Source organism: Podarcis filfolensis (genome assembly GCF_964270895.1).
Source record: "Podarcis filfolensis genome assembly, chromosome: 17".
Lineage (NCBI taxonomy): Eukaryota > Metazoa > Chordata > Lepidosauria > Squamata > Lacertidae > Podarcis > Podarcis filfolensis.
This window is the reverse complement of record NC_139621.1, coordinates 21164671-21181069: the sequence shown is the minus strand read 5'-3', so window position 1 is coordinate 21181069 and position 16399 is coordinate 21164671. Positions and strand designations below refer to the sequence as shown.

At 41.2% G+C, this 16399-nt stretch overlaps 1 protein-coding gene across 31 annotated transcripts in view; it reads left to right on the top strand.

Moving 5' to 3' along the window:
• Nucleotides 1-16399, top strand: part of PTPRD (protein tyrosine phosphatase receptor type D) — a 1143290-nt gene that overhangs the window by 693896 nt on the left and 432995 nt on the right. For all 31 annotated transcript variants that reach the window (XM_083592691.1, XM_083592680.1, XM_083592685.1 and 28 more), the window contains one exon: nucleotides 682-721. The gene's annotated coding sequence lies outside the window, so the exon portion shown is untranslated. The remainder of the gene's footprint in view (nucleotides 1-681; nucleotides 722-16399) is intronic.

Sequence of the window (16399 nt, the reverse complement as noted above, 5' to 3'; positions counted from 1 at the left end):
ATCTCAAAAAAAAGTCAAAATACACATTACAGTATTGCTTCGTAAAAACAAGACCTCCCAATTGCTTTCCCCACTACTGACAACTTGTCCTAGACCCCAGGGGTCAGCAAACCTTTCCAACAGGGAGCCGTCAACTGTCCCTCAGACCTTGTGGGGGACTGGACTATATTTTTTTGGGGTGGGGGGATGAATGAATTCCTATGCCCCACAAATAACCCAGAGATGCAATAAAAGCACACATTCTACTCATGTAAAAACACGCAGATTCCTAGAGCACTGCTGAACAGGATATACAGGTGTGTGTGTGTGTACATACACACACACACACACTTTCCCCTCCTAGATAACAGGATAATAGATTGAATCTCTCCGATCTAAATAAATCACTTATATGATTTCTTCAATGCATCGGAATTACAAATAATAATGATATCACTCACGGAGTTGTATAATTCAGAAATGGAAATAAATGAAGTAAAATAGTGGGGGGGTGGGTTTCCTCTTTATAAGCTGAACTTTTCGCTTATATCTTTTGCTATTATGTCTTGACTATAATTCTTTCATGTAGTTTATGTCTTAGCATTTGTGATTTCATTAGGTAAAATAAAGACGCAATTTGTTTTGATGCTGGAATAATGAGAATATAGATTATGAAACCTTGTTTCTTTTCTTTACTTTTAGGTGAGAAGTCTATACAACACCAGAATCTAACAACACCAAAGTAAGATTTTTACAACTGCTTTATTTTATGACGGTGGGGAATATGCTTAATCTCAAAGTGGGAATTGCCGGGCAAAATCTAGAAGTTGAACTGAAGTAGAAAGAAGCTTTGCAGATTATATTTTTCTTTTCCTTGAATTATATCTGGAAACATTATTTATTTATTTATTTATTTGCACTTGTAGAGTGGCTAGAATCACTTATGAGAGAGTTTATTGGCTCCGTACGCTTTGCATGTTATGCTTTACCAAACCTTTACTAGTAATATCTATGGTGCTTCACAATAATGTATTGTAATTCATTTGCAAAAATAAGATTGTTGTCAAAGACAAAGATAAAGCCTTCAGGTGTTTAAGACTCACATGATAAGGGGGAAGGCAGGAATGAGACTTTTGGCACCGCCTCCTGTGTTGCATCCCTATGATGGCCTTTACTGCCTTCTACATGCTGGGAATGTGAATATTTGCAGTGAGGTGCCTTATTTACTTTGAGGAAGCTTTCCATGTGATTTAGAATCCTGGAAGACAGATCTGCAATTTGTGAAGGCTAATGGGGCCAGTAACAGTGGGGGGCTAGACTAGCATGCTAATCACTATTTCCCCTGACATAATTGCAAAGGGGATTTGAGCACCCAAGCAGGTTTTTCAATGGTGATGTTGTCAATGGAAACATAGTTTAGCATTAAGAGTCATATCTGAAGGAGATGTGTGAAGTTTGGTTTTTGAAAATACTGCGTTTGAGAAGGTGATGAAACGTCCAAGCAAAAATATCAGACAGTGAGTTGGATGTGTGAATCAACTTGAAGGAAAAAGTTCTGAGATCAAGTGATAAAACTCAGTTATCATCAGTGTAGAGGTGGTACTGAAGTCCATGGCTTGATGTGTTCATCCAGGATCCACGTGTAGACTCTAAAGAGAGATAGAGATTGCTAATGGACAGTTTTCACCCTGGAGACATGCAAGAAATGGGGTCCCCAAAAATCTAGCTTGGGACTGGTGATTTTCAACAGGCTCATGAATTATGTGGAATTAGGGTTTAGCAGTGGCCGAGTTTGTGGATTATGTCAAATTATTCACGTAGTAGAAACAAAAAGAAATTGTGAAGACCTCAAAATGATTATTCATAAAAGTGGGGTGACTGGCCAAATGGCAAAAGTAGCTCATTGTAAGTGTGTAAACTGATGCACAATACTATGCTTGGAATCTTGGTTCTTGGAATATTGGAATCTTAGTTTTCAAGGTGGCCTCATCTTCTGACATTCAGCACTTGAGAATTATATGCATATTACCTTGCCCCTACTATTCCCATGCCTACCTCTCCTAGCTTCATCTTCATTCATGCTCTGTGAACACACCAAATGTATACACAATAGCATTCACTAAAATGTACATTCAAATGCCACTTCCCTTATCTCCTCTGCAGAGGAAGCAATGGGGGAAATTGGAAAGGCATGCCAAAACACATTGTCCAGTCTAGCTTTATTTGGTCAACCTCGATAGTCCTTGGGCTTTGGGTAAGAGAGTTTCTGTATGTGAGGAGCAAGAAAAAACTTTAAGAAGGCATGAATCGGAAGTATTATTGCAAGGAGTTGGGGCCTTATGCATCAGGAAGCATGAATACTTTTCTGGACTTTTTGTGGCTCATTATGGCAGGACACAAACTGCTAAGTCCTTCAAGATAGTTCTCAAAGAACCAAATAAAGTGCAAAATGGCTCCATTGCCATGCTTAACAGATACATTAGAGTGTTGTTAAATATCTTCAAAGTTAGAAATATTAAACATTTCATTTGAGCTGTTTCCAAGCTAAATACTGATATTAAAAATCCAAGATGATCTTAAGATTTAAAATAGCCTGTTGATCTTCCTACGGTGCTATGTTGGAGAAGCAGTTCCAAGATTTTCTCCCATCAGGGTGGAACAGAGAGCGATTTGAAGGGGCCTCATAATATGAGCAGGCAAACAAATCCTGATGCAGAGGAAGATAGATTAATGGCAGGAGCAGTACAATAATGAAATCTACAAATACGGGAGTGAGTTCATAAAGGGCCATAGACCTTTGATTGCTAGCGACAATCTATTTAACTGGGATGAGACCATGTGACCCATTTCAGCTGATGGCTAGACATCAATACACTTCAAAACAAGAAAAACCATTCTACTTAATCCAGGTTGAAGTACATATAATTTACAGGATCTAAAAATGTTTGAAGCAAATAGTTTTGATAAAGCAGTGAAAGACAATGTAGACCTATGAATGGAGACAGCATATAGTGAGGTGTGTCTCTGCTAGGGGTTTATATCCATATAGTTTGTCTTACATTTGTATCTGAAAGCAAGCAAGCCCATAATTACCTTTTGCAAACCATTGCAAGTTCTAATAATAACAACAAAAGTATTATTAACTGTTAACATTCATATACCACCTTCGATTTAATTTCTACAGTGGTTTAGTTGTACCTTAAATCCACATGGATTTGAACTCCTATGTGGCATCTAATTCACTTATTTGTTTTTGAAAAGCTAGGATGACATTAGTCTGCAGTGGATCTGTGAAGACCACATTGCCCCTGTATTTAGCCTTAAAAGGAAATCAGATGCTTGGTGCAGATAATGAGGGTGTTGAAAACTCTAGTGCTGGACTGAAACTTATCAAAATACTTTCTTCTGATATTTTTTTTTCTTTTTTCGACCCATCCTACACAGGTTACTTTGCAGAATTTTCATTAAATATTTCCCTATCATTTTTTGTGACAACCATAGGCGCCGACACCCAGAGACCAAGGCAGTTTCAGTCCCCTGAATATATTTTTTGAGGGGGCTGGTCCCTCTCAAATTTGAGAGAGTGTTCGGCTCCACCCCTGGCTCCTTGCAACATCATGTGATGTCATGCCAGGGGCCCCATTCCTCTGGAGAAGCTGGCACCTCTGGTGACAATATTCTGCACCACCACCACAAAGGCCCTGGAAGAACAGTAGGTCAGGGGCATGGTGGAATATGGGGGGGGGGGGGAAGGTGGCCAGGCTGCCAATACATTGCTCTTGAAGTTCTTGCTCACTCTTACAGCCGCTGCCACTGCCGCCACAAAAACCATTCGGGAAAAATAAAGCTGGTCTACAGCCACCTCACCAAAAACATTGGAGCAATTCTGTTTAATGGTCCACTCACTTTCTCTCCCCATGCATAGGGTGGAGAATTTTGAGACCATTTGTACACAGCTGTACACATAAGGGTCTCTACACAGCTTGAATATGACCCCCATGCTATGTGATACTTTTTTTTCTGGTGGGTTAATTTCTTGTACACAAAATTTAGTAGTCAAACGCTGAGTCTAAAATGTAGAGGGACTCCTGCGGATTCTCCCTCTATATTATCCTTTCTAGCTAAGCACTGTAGGCTCTCAAAGCAAAATATTACTTTGCTAAGTCTGTTGTTTATCTCATCTCCCCTAGATGTATCTGGTTTAAGCATATTGCTGAATAAAGGAGATGATAACATTTTGAACTATTTTTCAATTTGATATCAGATCAGTAAACTTGTATTTCTATCTTGTTTCTTCCTTTGCTGATATTGGATTATGTGACCACCAGCGCACTTGTTTTGGTCCATGGCTGTACTTAGCTTGCATCTACTGCACAAAGTGCATTTTATGAACCTCAGCTTTCCACTGTCAATAGGAATATGTCCTTGACTTGACACTTAAGCAAAGCATGATCCTATATTTGTTTTATATTCCAGCTTCAAGTTAGATGCAAGTACCAGAGCCAAACCATTTTAGAAATGGTCTGAACCTTAAGATTAAAGGGGAAATTAATGTTCAGAATATTCAGTTTGGTTCTATTCCATCATCATCATCATCATCATCATCATCATCATTATCATACCCAACCCATGTGACTGGGTTGCCCCAGGCATTTTAGACAGCTTCCAGCATATATAAAAACATAATGAAACATTAAACATTAAAAACCTTCCCTATACAGGGCTGCTTCCAGATGTCTTCTAAAGATTGTATAGTTTCTTATCTCCTTGATTCAAGGTGTGGGTGTGGGTGGATGGCTATTGTATAATTCCATACCCCCCATCATTTCTCTGATGAAAATAGGGACACCCAAAGAAAAGAGGGACATTCTGGGATTACATCAGAAACTGGGACAGCTTCTGTAAATCCAGGACTGTCCCTGGAAATCAGGGGCACTTGGAGGGTCTGCAATGAAGCCAGTAGCAAAACTGCTGTTTGTCTTAATGAAGCATGAACAGCTTGGGTCAATAACATAAGGCAGAAAATCAAAAGTCCCAGTAAGAGAGGGAGAGAGGGAGAGAGGGAGAGAGGGAGAGAGGGAGAGGGAGAGGGAGAGAGAGAGAGAGAGAGAGAGAGAGAGAGAGAGAGAGAGAGATCTGAAAATTGGAATTGCTCTCTTTCCTGGAAGCCATTACTTCTTCCAAGCAGACTTACAGCAATTTGCTTATTTGTGGTAATGTGTATATTTACATTACTTGTGAGGGAAGTGGATGCTAATTATGGAGATCAAAGGCTATTGAAATGGTGAGAGTGGGGTGTCTCTGATTGTGTGCCTGTCTAATGTTAGGTGGAGGGAACCACTGCCCTTAAAAGAAAGGAGCTTGCTAATAGATCAGCAGGTTTGTAGCTGTTATCTACGATAGAAAGGTGCTAGTATTTTCCACAGAAGCAACTTAACTTTCTTAGCAAGTTAGCAAGTGAGTCTTCCTGTTTTCCACAAATGGCGTGATCTAATTACATACAGTTTTTAAAGATTAGTGCTACTTCTGATGCAATATTTTTTCCTTGTTTGCTGTCTTTGTTGAACAGTCATTGAGTAAAAAGAAAAGCTCCCAGTTCAGTCATTGGGTAAAAAGAAAAGCTCCCAGGACTTGTTTATCCACAATCACTGAAATCCTAGCAAAATGTGTTAATTTAACTCTGGATGCTTCCCCATAAGTAATATGTTCTCATTTTGCTGCCATCCTTATAATGAATCACCATTTTATCCAGCATGCAGGTATTCACTCTTACCATGGCAGTAATGACATCATTTCCAAATTGAATCTTCGTGAAAGCCGACAAGGTTATAAAAACCGTCACTTATATAATAAGCTTCTCATTTTGCCTCCTTATAACAGCAGAAGAGAATTCTGTCTCTAGTTGAGGTGGTTTCCTCGACCACAAGGGAATGCTAAGGCTGCCTATGATGTATTTCATTTTTCATAAAGATTTAAATCTCCAGATTTTGCCAAGGAAACAGATAAATCAGAAATGCCTAACCAGAGGGAGTGTGGATTGTATTCAAATTAAGATACAAAGGGAGTACTAGTTTTTGCAGGAGAGGTCTTTTGTGTTTTGTACAAATCCACTATGTCTAATTACTGACTTATCGTTGTGTGAGAGAGAATGGGAGCTTTGTTGTTGTTTTTTTAACGCAACAATCAGAGGCAGAGGCATCAATGAGAGTTTCAGCACAAATCCTAGATGAGATAGGTAGTGTTGCATTAACAGAGACATGCCTTTTGTGGATCGCAAAGCACCATGTATGCTCGCTTAAACAATCATTTTAGAATAGCTAACAATACAGTGGTACCTCGGGTTAAGTACTTAATTCGTTCCGGAGGTCTGTACTTAACCGGAAACTGTTCTTAACCTGAAGCACCACTTTAGCTAATGGGGCCTCCTGCTGCAGCTGCACCGCCAGAGCACGATTTCTGTTCTCATCCTGAAGCAAAGTTCTTCACCTGAAGCACTATTTCTGGGTTAGCGGAGTCTGTAACCTGAAACGTATGTAACCTGAAGCGTATGTAACCCGAGGTACCACTGTATAGAAATCCACACCTTTTTTTGCAGACCCAGTCAGAAGAATCTGGGGCAGAATCTGGGGCAAAATCTAACCCTAACCCCTAACTCCTAACCCCTAACCCTGTGTATCTTTCACCCATGTGCCTCATATGCTCAGAGGAGAGTGGGAGCACTCACATCAGCCCAAACACACTAGAACGTCCATTTAGGGCTGTACTCTGAATGTGGCCTACTTGCACAAAATCCAGCAGACACAGATTCAGACTCCATGACCAAGCATATGAAAACAGCCTAAACATCTTGTGCTTTCTGCCCATAGGATGTTTTTCAAAAGCTTCAGTATGAAAGTCTGAAGAAGAAACAGAGAGGCAGGCATATGAGAATCTTGAGGGAGGGAGGCACAAACTTGCTCCTCTTCATGTGCATTGATTGGATTAGGAAGCCCTATTATATTCTGTTGTTCAGACAGACAATGGTTCTCCCTAACCCAAACCCTACATGCTGTATTCATTTTGGAAACATTGTACTTATATATTGTATGGTTAATACTGTTTTGTTGTAAGATGCCCAGGAAATATTTATTGAAGAGCATTTTTATGCATTTAATAAATAAAACAAAGTCCCCTACAGGTTTGCTCAGTCACTGAGTTCATCTGAAGAGGCCCCCTTTTTGGTGTTGCATGGTTTTGAAATCCATCTTGCAGCTACTTGGTAGGACCTTTAGTGTGGTGGCACCTGTCTTGTGCCATGTGCCGGAAGTTTTTTGGTTTTAATATCAGCTAGAATTCACCCAAGCATTTTCAGATTACAGTCATACCTCAGGTTGCGAACGCTGTGGATTGCGCGTTTTCGGGTTGCGGACCGCGCTGAACCCAGAAGTACCGGAATGGGTAATTTCCGGGTTTCAGCACTCGCGCATGTGCAAAAGCACAAAATGACATCACGTGCATGCACAGAAGCACCCAATCGTGTCACGTGCATGCGCAGAGGCGAACGCTGTGGGTTGCGAACTTGCCTCCCGCACGGGTCACATTCGCAACCCAAGGTATGACTGTAGAGGCAGTGATCACATATATTATTGTCAGCAGGTTTTATATTGTTTTATTCTGTATAGTATGCATTTTATTATTTTGTATACACTGCTTAAGTGAGAGCCAGTGTGGTGTAGTGGTTAGGAGCAGTAGTCTCGTAATCTGGGGAATCGGGTTCGTGTCTCCGCTCCTCCACATGCAGCTGCTGGGTGACCTTGGGCCAGTCACACAGTCTGTCAGCCCCGCTCACCTCACAGAGTGTTTGTTGTGGGGGAGGAAGGGAAAGGAGAGTGTTAGCCGCTTTGAGACTCCTTAAAGGGAGTGAAAGGCGGGATATCAAATCCAAACTCTTCTTCTTCTTCTTCTGCTTAAGGTTTTTTACAAGCATTTTTAATACTTTTAAAAATGATCTGATCAGGTTCATATATAGTATATACAATGGTACCTCAGAAGCTGAACAGAATCTGTTCCGGAAGTCAGAATCTGTTCCGGAAGTCTGTTCAACTTCCAAAACATTTGGAAACCAATGCACGGCTTCCGATTGGCGACAGGAAGCTCCTGCAGTCCCAAACACCAATACAGACATGCATAAAATACTCCTCTGGTTAAGTACTTAATTCGTTCTGGAGGTCCGTTCTTAACCTGCAACTGTTCTTAACCTGAAGCACTACTTTAGCTAATGGGGCCTCCCATTGCCGCCACACTGCCGCCGCACAATTTCTGTTCTCATCCTGAAGCAAAGTTCTTAACCTGAGGTACTATTTCTGTGTTAGCAGAGTCTGTAACCTGAAGCATGTGTAACCTGAAGCGTATGTAACCCAAGGTACCACTGTATTCTGAATCTCTTTGAGAACACAGGTGAACAATAGAGAACACAGGTTCATATGCATGCGTCACCCCACGGATATGCCCAAATAGCGTGTACACATACACACACATGTTACTTTATGCATACCCTTGATACATGTGATATTTAACTCCTGAGTCTGAAACATAAAGTGTACACAAGATTGGGTGTCTATACATATAGGAATGTGCTTGTGCATATCCCATTTAGATCCTACTTTAAATTTGTAAAGGGGGAACACGACCTCAGGACCCTACAGTGAATTCAGTATACCTATTTGCCTGAACATGTGCAGAGGCCAACACCCCCAACCTCACCTTGCGAATCATTAAAGTAACTTTAACTTAACATTGGATCTAAACAAGAGCACGGTTTGCCCAGGGGGGAAAGTGGTCTTCAAGGTGACACTGTCTGTCCAATATGTGCTGTAAACAAAATGAGCTTGAAATTATTTTCTTTCTTTCCCCCCTAAAATAAAAAAGTTAAGAATTAATGGAAGGCCGCTATATGCAGCTATTTTTAGAACGACATAGTCAAAGGCCTCGTTTGAGTGAACTGCAGTAAAAGCTTGCTGCCCGAGATGGCCCCAACTAGAGAAAAATTATGTGACATTTGGGACCTTGATGGGACATTTGCCCTTTTTGGTGCTAAAGAGGCTGTTTCTTTGGAAAAAAAGATTAAGAGACATCCTAAGAGTTCAGCACAAGCCTTCATAATGATAAGTAATGATGCAACAAATGGAAGCAAAGCTAAATGACTGGAAATTTGATTACTTTCACAGCAGAAAGTTTCACTAACATTTCATCAACAGTTTCCTCTTGCTTATGCCTTCCGTAGAAACAAGTCTTTATGTACTTTGTATTGTATAGCGCTGAGTGAAAAAATATCCTGCCACTTTCATAACTCTACTGATGGGCCATGAAAGTGGGAGGTCATCCTTTAACCGCATTAGTGGGAGGCAGGCAAAAGTTTTAAAAAACCTTTTTGGAGTGAGGAATACCTTAGCAGTAAAGGCAGGGTCAGCAGAAGTGGGACATAAATACAGTGGTGCCTCACAAGACGAAATTAATCCGTTCCGTGAGTCTCTTCGTCTTGCAGTTTTTTCGTCTTGCGAAGCACGGCTATTAGCGGCTTAGCGGCTATTAGCGGCTTAGCGGCTTAACGGCTTAGCGGCTTTAAGAAAAAGGAAACAAACTCGCAAGAACTCGCAAGATGTTTCGTCTTGTGAAGCAAGCCCATAGGGAAATTCGTCTTGCGGAACGACTCAAAAAACGGAAAACTCTTTCGTCTTGCGTGTTTTTCGTCTTGCGAGGTACCACTGTACTGTTTTTCATTTACAGAAATTTTCCCCAACAATTAGTGGCTAGCTGGGCAGCCATCTTCTCCCACAATGCATTCTGTGAATGAAGCTATGTTATAATATTTCCTGTTTGCAGAAGTTTTTAATATTTGATAAATTATTGTATTTTAATCTTCTGTTGGATGCCGCCCAGAGTGGCTGGGGAGGCCCAGCTAGATGGGTGGGGTATAAATAAATTATTATTATTATTATTATTATTATTATTATTATTATTATTATTAATAAGCATTTTTCCATTTTTGCGTTTAGCAAATTCCTCTGAAATACAGTGCAAATACTTCTGCTCATATTTTTACCTAACCACTTCAGTCCAAAATTTCCTACCATCCAGATTATGTGTTATGTTGGAAAGCTAAACTGTTTGTTGGACGAAATGTACATTTATGATGATGCTAAAAGAATGATGTTGCTGGACTACAACTCCCATCATTATTTTTTTTGCCTTGGGCATACTGGCTGAGGCTGATGGGAGTTGTAGTCTAAAGCAGCTGGAGAGCACCAGGTTGTGGAAGGCTGCTTTAGGACATCCAAAATCCTTTCTGGGCTTCTGTCCCTGCGTTGACTTGTCTTAAGTGTCTAGAGCAATGGACAGGAATTACATCTTCAGAAAACTGTTTTAAATGTCAGAGAAACATCATCTGTGGAATTCCTGTCTGCTGATAGCCATTTTCATCCTGAAATCTGCCTTGTTAAATTAGCTACATTTGTAAAAGAAGGTACTGTTTGTTATTCCTTACCCCAAATTACAATACATCTGTAAATAGCAAAGCAACAACACAAGAAAACATAGGCTAACCAATTTATGTTCCACTTCTTGATTTCATTAAAAAGGTAATTTGGGATTAACGAAAGTAATACATAAATGTTTTGTTACAGACTTTAATTTTCATATAATGGATACTTATTAGACAGAGAATGTATCTTCTTTTTCAGAAAGTTGCATTTTTCCTACCTCTGTTTCCCCAAAGACATTATAAGGTGCATGCAGATTATTCCAATTGCTCACACGGTAGGCAAGATAGCCAGTAAACATGTCGGCCACTTTGCAATTGGAAATTTCCCAAAAAGTCCCAAGAAGGCAACGGTTTTTCAGACCACTGCTGCATGTGCACAAACTAACAAGAACACTTAGAGTGGAAATAGCATTTAAACAGACAGACAGTAGTGATAAATTATGTGGTCAAGTATATTAAAACACTAGTTTATTGCAGAGATGGAGAACCTCAGGCCCAGGGGATAAACATGACCTTCCAGGTCTGACCCTTGGAATTCTTTGTAGGCCATGTTCCTTTCCCAGGCCTCATGTCCTCTTCACCACCCCTGCTCCATACCCTTCTTAAGAACTTTTGCATGGCTGAAATGTGTCCTTGAACTGTGGTCATGGCACTTCCTTGCTTGGATCGGGAGGTGTGAGCACATGCAGAAACCTCCAACTTTTCTATCCTTTGTTCTGTCCAGTTTCGCCTAGGGCGCCATTCACTTCTGGTCTGCGACTCCCAGGAGGCTGACCATGAGGAAATGCTATCCTCACCCCCCACCACCCAGTTTTGTAGAACAATAACCAAAGAGCAGTACATTGGATCCAGCTGAATCTTTGCATTTGTGGAAGGGCCCCTTCTGTTGGTATGAGGGGTTTCGGTCCAGTAAAGCAGGTTTCCTCAAACTTGGCCCTCCAGATGTTTTTGGCCTACAACTCCCATGATCCCTAGCTAGCAGGACCAGTGCTCAGGGATGATGGTAGTTGTAGTCTCAAAACATCTGGAGGGCCAAGTTTGAGGAAGCCTGCAATAGAGACTTCCACGAACAGAAGTGAAGCAATTTTGACTCGCTATCAGGTGCAAGTAAGCAGAGGTAGAGCATTTGGCCACAATAAAATAACTGGAAATCAGTTGACCAAGTGAACAAGTTTTATTCCTTTCGTGAGCTTCATAATCTTGGTTCAAAAATGAGCCATTCAATAGGTCACATACTGATTCCAAACTGTGATCTCACTAAAGCTCAAGAAAGTCTTGGCAGATGTTACCTACGGGAAGCAAAAAGAGGCCAAAAACACTGATGAAAGCAACTTTATATTAAAAAAATCCTCATCGACGTCTTTCTCTAGGGATAGCCCGTTTTATCAAAGCTGGCTGACTGAAGGACCTCAATCCAAATAGTACAGAAGAAGAGCTATTTTGACAAGACATTTCAGCACTTAACATCAAAGTTTCTACTCTTAACAAGCGTGACCTGGAATAATCTGATCTGAAGCATATAAAATCTCCAGGGTAGAACCAGTGATAAATGAAGTGAGTCAGAGAAAATTAAAATTAATGTGCACCTTTGTCCAAGGCTTGAGAAACAGGGGAAGACCCTGCTATATTCAGATAACTTTCCGTAAGGCCCAAATTAGTCACCAATTTGCACTTCCGGAATCCTTATGCCCTTTGGATATATTCATTTGCTGATATTGCCATGTTTCAAATACACAGAGAGATTGTGATCTTATGGCTGGTTTGCGAGTGACCTTTCCATACTTTGAAGAAACTTCTCACAACCTATTTAGTCACCTTGCCTTGTCTTTAGGGAATGCACATTATATATGAAATTGGTTTCTCGTCCTTTCTTCTTCTTCTGCCATTTCCTCCAATTCCTTGTTGTATATCACCTCACTTATCTGCGAACCATTTGCAGCCCTTTACCATTTGCTCTCCCTTGTTCTGCAGTGCAATTATGGCATGTTTCTTTTCCACGCTTATTGGAGAAAATGGACTACAAATGAAGTGAATGGATACACACATAAATAAAAATGAACCGAGCCTCGCTCCTTATCCCCCACCCAGTGTATATACTTGTTTCCTTCAATACTTCAATAGCATTCAGTCCCCCCATGGTTTTTTAAAAAAAACCAATAATAATATATAGCTGTAGTTGACAAAAGCTCTGCCTCTAGGAGTAGGTAAATGTTTTTATACTCAAGAGATACCCAACATCTAGTGACAGGAGAGATGGCATATATGTAAGGTAAAGGTAAAGGGACCCCTGACTGTTAGGTCCAGTTGTGGATGACTCTGGGGTTGTGGCGCTCATCTCGCTTTACTGGCCGAGGGAACAGGTGTACAGCTTCCAGGTCATGTGTCCAGCATGACTAAGCCGTGTCTGGCAAACAAGAGCAGTGCACGGAAACGCCATTTACCTTCCCACTGGAGCAGTACCTATTTATCTACTTGCACTTTGACGTGCTTTCAAACTGCTAGGTTAGCAGGAGCAGGGACCGAGCAATGGGAGCTCACCCCATTGAGAGGATTCGAACCACCAACCTTCTGATCGGCAAGCCTTAGGCTCTGTGGTTTAGACCACAGCGCCGTATGTAGGGTGATGATTTTTCATCATATATCATTTCTGGTGCTTTTAAGTGTAAGTTTCCTCTCCGCATTTCCTCCCAGTCTTCAGGTCAGGCATCTTAACAGAGACATACTTCTCTTGGGTTTGGAGTAAACTTTGTGCTCCCCTTTTCAGTTCTACCACCCAATTTGCCGCCAGCAATTCAGTGTTGCCATATGGTTGCTTGATTTTGCATGCTTTTACTATGTCAGGTAGGATAATTACTAACAAACACTTACCACACAGTAAGTTACCACAGTGTACTCATTTCGAATTCTGGTCAGCTGTGGTGGCCTTTATCTACAGAAGCGTGAAAACTGGTTTTCTGTTGCCCAGCCATGATTGTGTATGATAGGAAGGAAGCACATTATTGCCCATATACTGTTCTAATATATAAGGTGAACTTCTATCATCCTTTTTATGGAAAAGTTTGAAGTAAAGGAGACACTGACAGCACGCTTAGCTCTGTACCCCAAAAGTGTCAATAGCCATGAACCCAAGAAGAGTCCAAAAATGCAGATGCAGGTATATGCATTGTATGTGTGTGTGTCCGCAGAGAGTAACAGTACATAGCATAACACTCAATTTATGTACCACTAGTCCAAGGGCCGTCTTACCCATAGGCGCTAGGGGTGCAGGGCACCCAGGCACCAGGCTGAGAGTCTGGGGCCAAAGAGTTGAGTCCGGGGAAGAGCCTGCCCGTCAGTCGGAGCGCCGTAGTGGGCTCTTCTACCGCGGGTGGCTCTGCGCTGCGAGTTCAGGGGCAACCGAGCCAGTGAGACACTGAGGCAGCTGGCTGGCTCCACCTTCCTGCACGCCTGGGACTGGGCAACCGGGGGGAGGGCGCTGGGTGGACCTTTGTACCCCAGCACTGCATTTGCTTAAGACAGCCCTGATTAGTCCTATGCATAGTTTCCTAGGAGTAAACTCTGCTGCTTAGGCACAACTTGTGAAACACACTGAGCTTTCAGGAAGCATTTTCAGACAGCTGAAATGTAACAATGCACTTTTAATTAAAGATGCAAACATTCTCGCCAAGAAATGTTACCATTTCAACTGCTAGAAAGAAGTGGGAACCGCATCAAAGAAAAAGCAAGAAGTATCCCACCTCTGTTTTTCTTTCTCTGACTTCCTCTGTGCTAATCTGTCTCAGTCAAACTTAAACACCTGATCATCACCATGTTCACTTGCCAGATCAAGAAGAATTGGCTACTTACCTTTGCACTCTGGCAGATGACATAAGTAATTGTTCCTGCACTAAAACAAAAACAAAAACCTAGAGCTGCAGTCCCCAGTAAGCCCACTCCACCTTATCACTGATCATTTTGCCAAGTGGAAAGGATAATGTTATCACACTTGCACACCTGATCAGATACTGGGAAAGCAAAGGAACATAGCATTCATCACATGGTGTGGCAATAAAGATGACAAGCTTACCAAATGGTTACGTGTAACAGCAGTCTGCATTCAGCACTGTCTAATGAAACAGAGATCTACAGCCAGTTTCAGTCTGGCAGGGACTGGCAGGTGCCAAGCTCTGCTACCGCTCATGACAAATTAAGCACTAGGTGCACATTGTTTCTCATATGGTGAGGTGGACTGAATGAATTTCAGGAAGTAGGTCAAGAATGTTATGGATATTACTTCATCTAAAATTGTGAGCAATTCATTTCATGCATTTTAGAAGAGCCAAGAAGGGACATTAACTAAAATATACATGATCCTGGCTGAAGCTCTGACCAGGGCGGGTAAGAACGGAAATAGACAGAGGGAGACAAACAAACAATCTCTGGTGTTAATAGAACACAATTCTACCATTACTTTTACTATTTAACTTTTTTCTTTTTGCACTGATAATGCAATTTTTTAATTAGAGAACAAATGCTTACTTTATCTATAGTGAATATTCACTGACTTGGAAACAAGTAGCGCCTGCATACCTAAATTCTTAGAACACTTGTGTTTCTTCAGACAAAGCTTTATACAGTCATGATACCTGCAAACACATGAAACATTATTTCTTGTGTATATATCATTCATCTCCAAAGCAGGGTGTCTCACACATTGCCCCCAACACCCCAAAATGAAAACTGTGTCTTCTTCAGGTGGGTTCAGTACATGCACATTGAAGTGTACGTGGGTTTCTATGAGATGAGAAGTAGTGATAGTAGCAAAAAACTTTATTGAGCAAACAGACCTGAACAACAGGTGCAAAGCAACTGCTTATATGTATTCCTGAAGGCTTGGGCCCCTCCCACTCTCAACGTGATTGGCTGTCTAAACTCCCAAGCTGTGAATTGTAACTCAGAGCTTAAGAGCCAATGCCAGTAGCCCAAACCCTGAAATGCTATGTGATTGGATATCATGTATCAACTCAGAACACAGGGTCTCAGAATCCTAGTTCAGACTAAAGCTCAGGCAAACACAGGCGACTGAATACATAGTCCATAATTTCTATGTCTTGAAGAGGGAGTCCATAATTTGTATGTTAATCGTGTGCACAAAAACACAGATTCAGTTGTGTTTCCTCCGTTCATATTATCATGGCCAAACCTGCCAAAAATCCTCTTTCTTTTCAAGAAGGGCCAAGCACCAGGAGAAGAAAATTGGGGAAGTTCTCCCGATTCAGAGATTTGAAACAAATGGAGACAGGTAGAACAATCCAGGACCTCAAAAGTACATTTTGCACCATGTCTGTGTGACCACATAAGTTACAGTCAGATATGTTATAGAAGGCAAGTCACCATGCAGTTGGCACTTCCTTGGCAAACCCAGTCTATGTCTCTAATAATCAAATTGTGATTGGGTGGGGACGTCAGGCATGTGAGCATCATGCCTCCTTCCCTAAGCTGGGCAAAGGCTTCCTGGGCTTTGGGGAATCTCTGAATTAGGGTCTGAACTGAATCTCATTGCATACCCTTAGCAGCTACCATATCGCATTAGCCCATGTTACAACACAATAATTAAACCTCTGGTGTTATTAAGGAACCACTGGAACATAAGACCAACCTCAGTATATACAAACCTCCACACATACAAAGTTGCAAGCCTGCACAAAGTGGCTATACCAGTAGAAAGAATGGAACTTCAAATAATTGGCCAACTCACTGTTAAAATGTATATTATTATGCAGTGTAATAACCACAGGCTTGATTGCCGGGGCACATTCGTTGATATAATGCCTGCAATTATAATGAGAAAAAAAAAGAATCCAACAGGAGTACCAACTAAAGCAAACAATAAGACAAAAATTCAAACATGTTATTAAGATA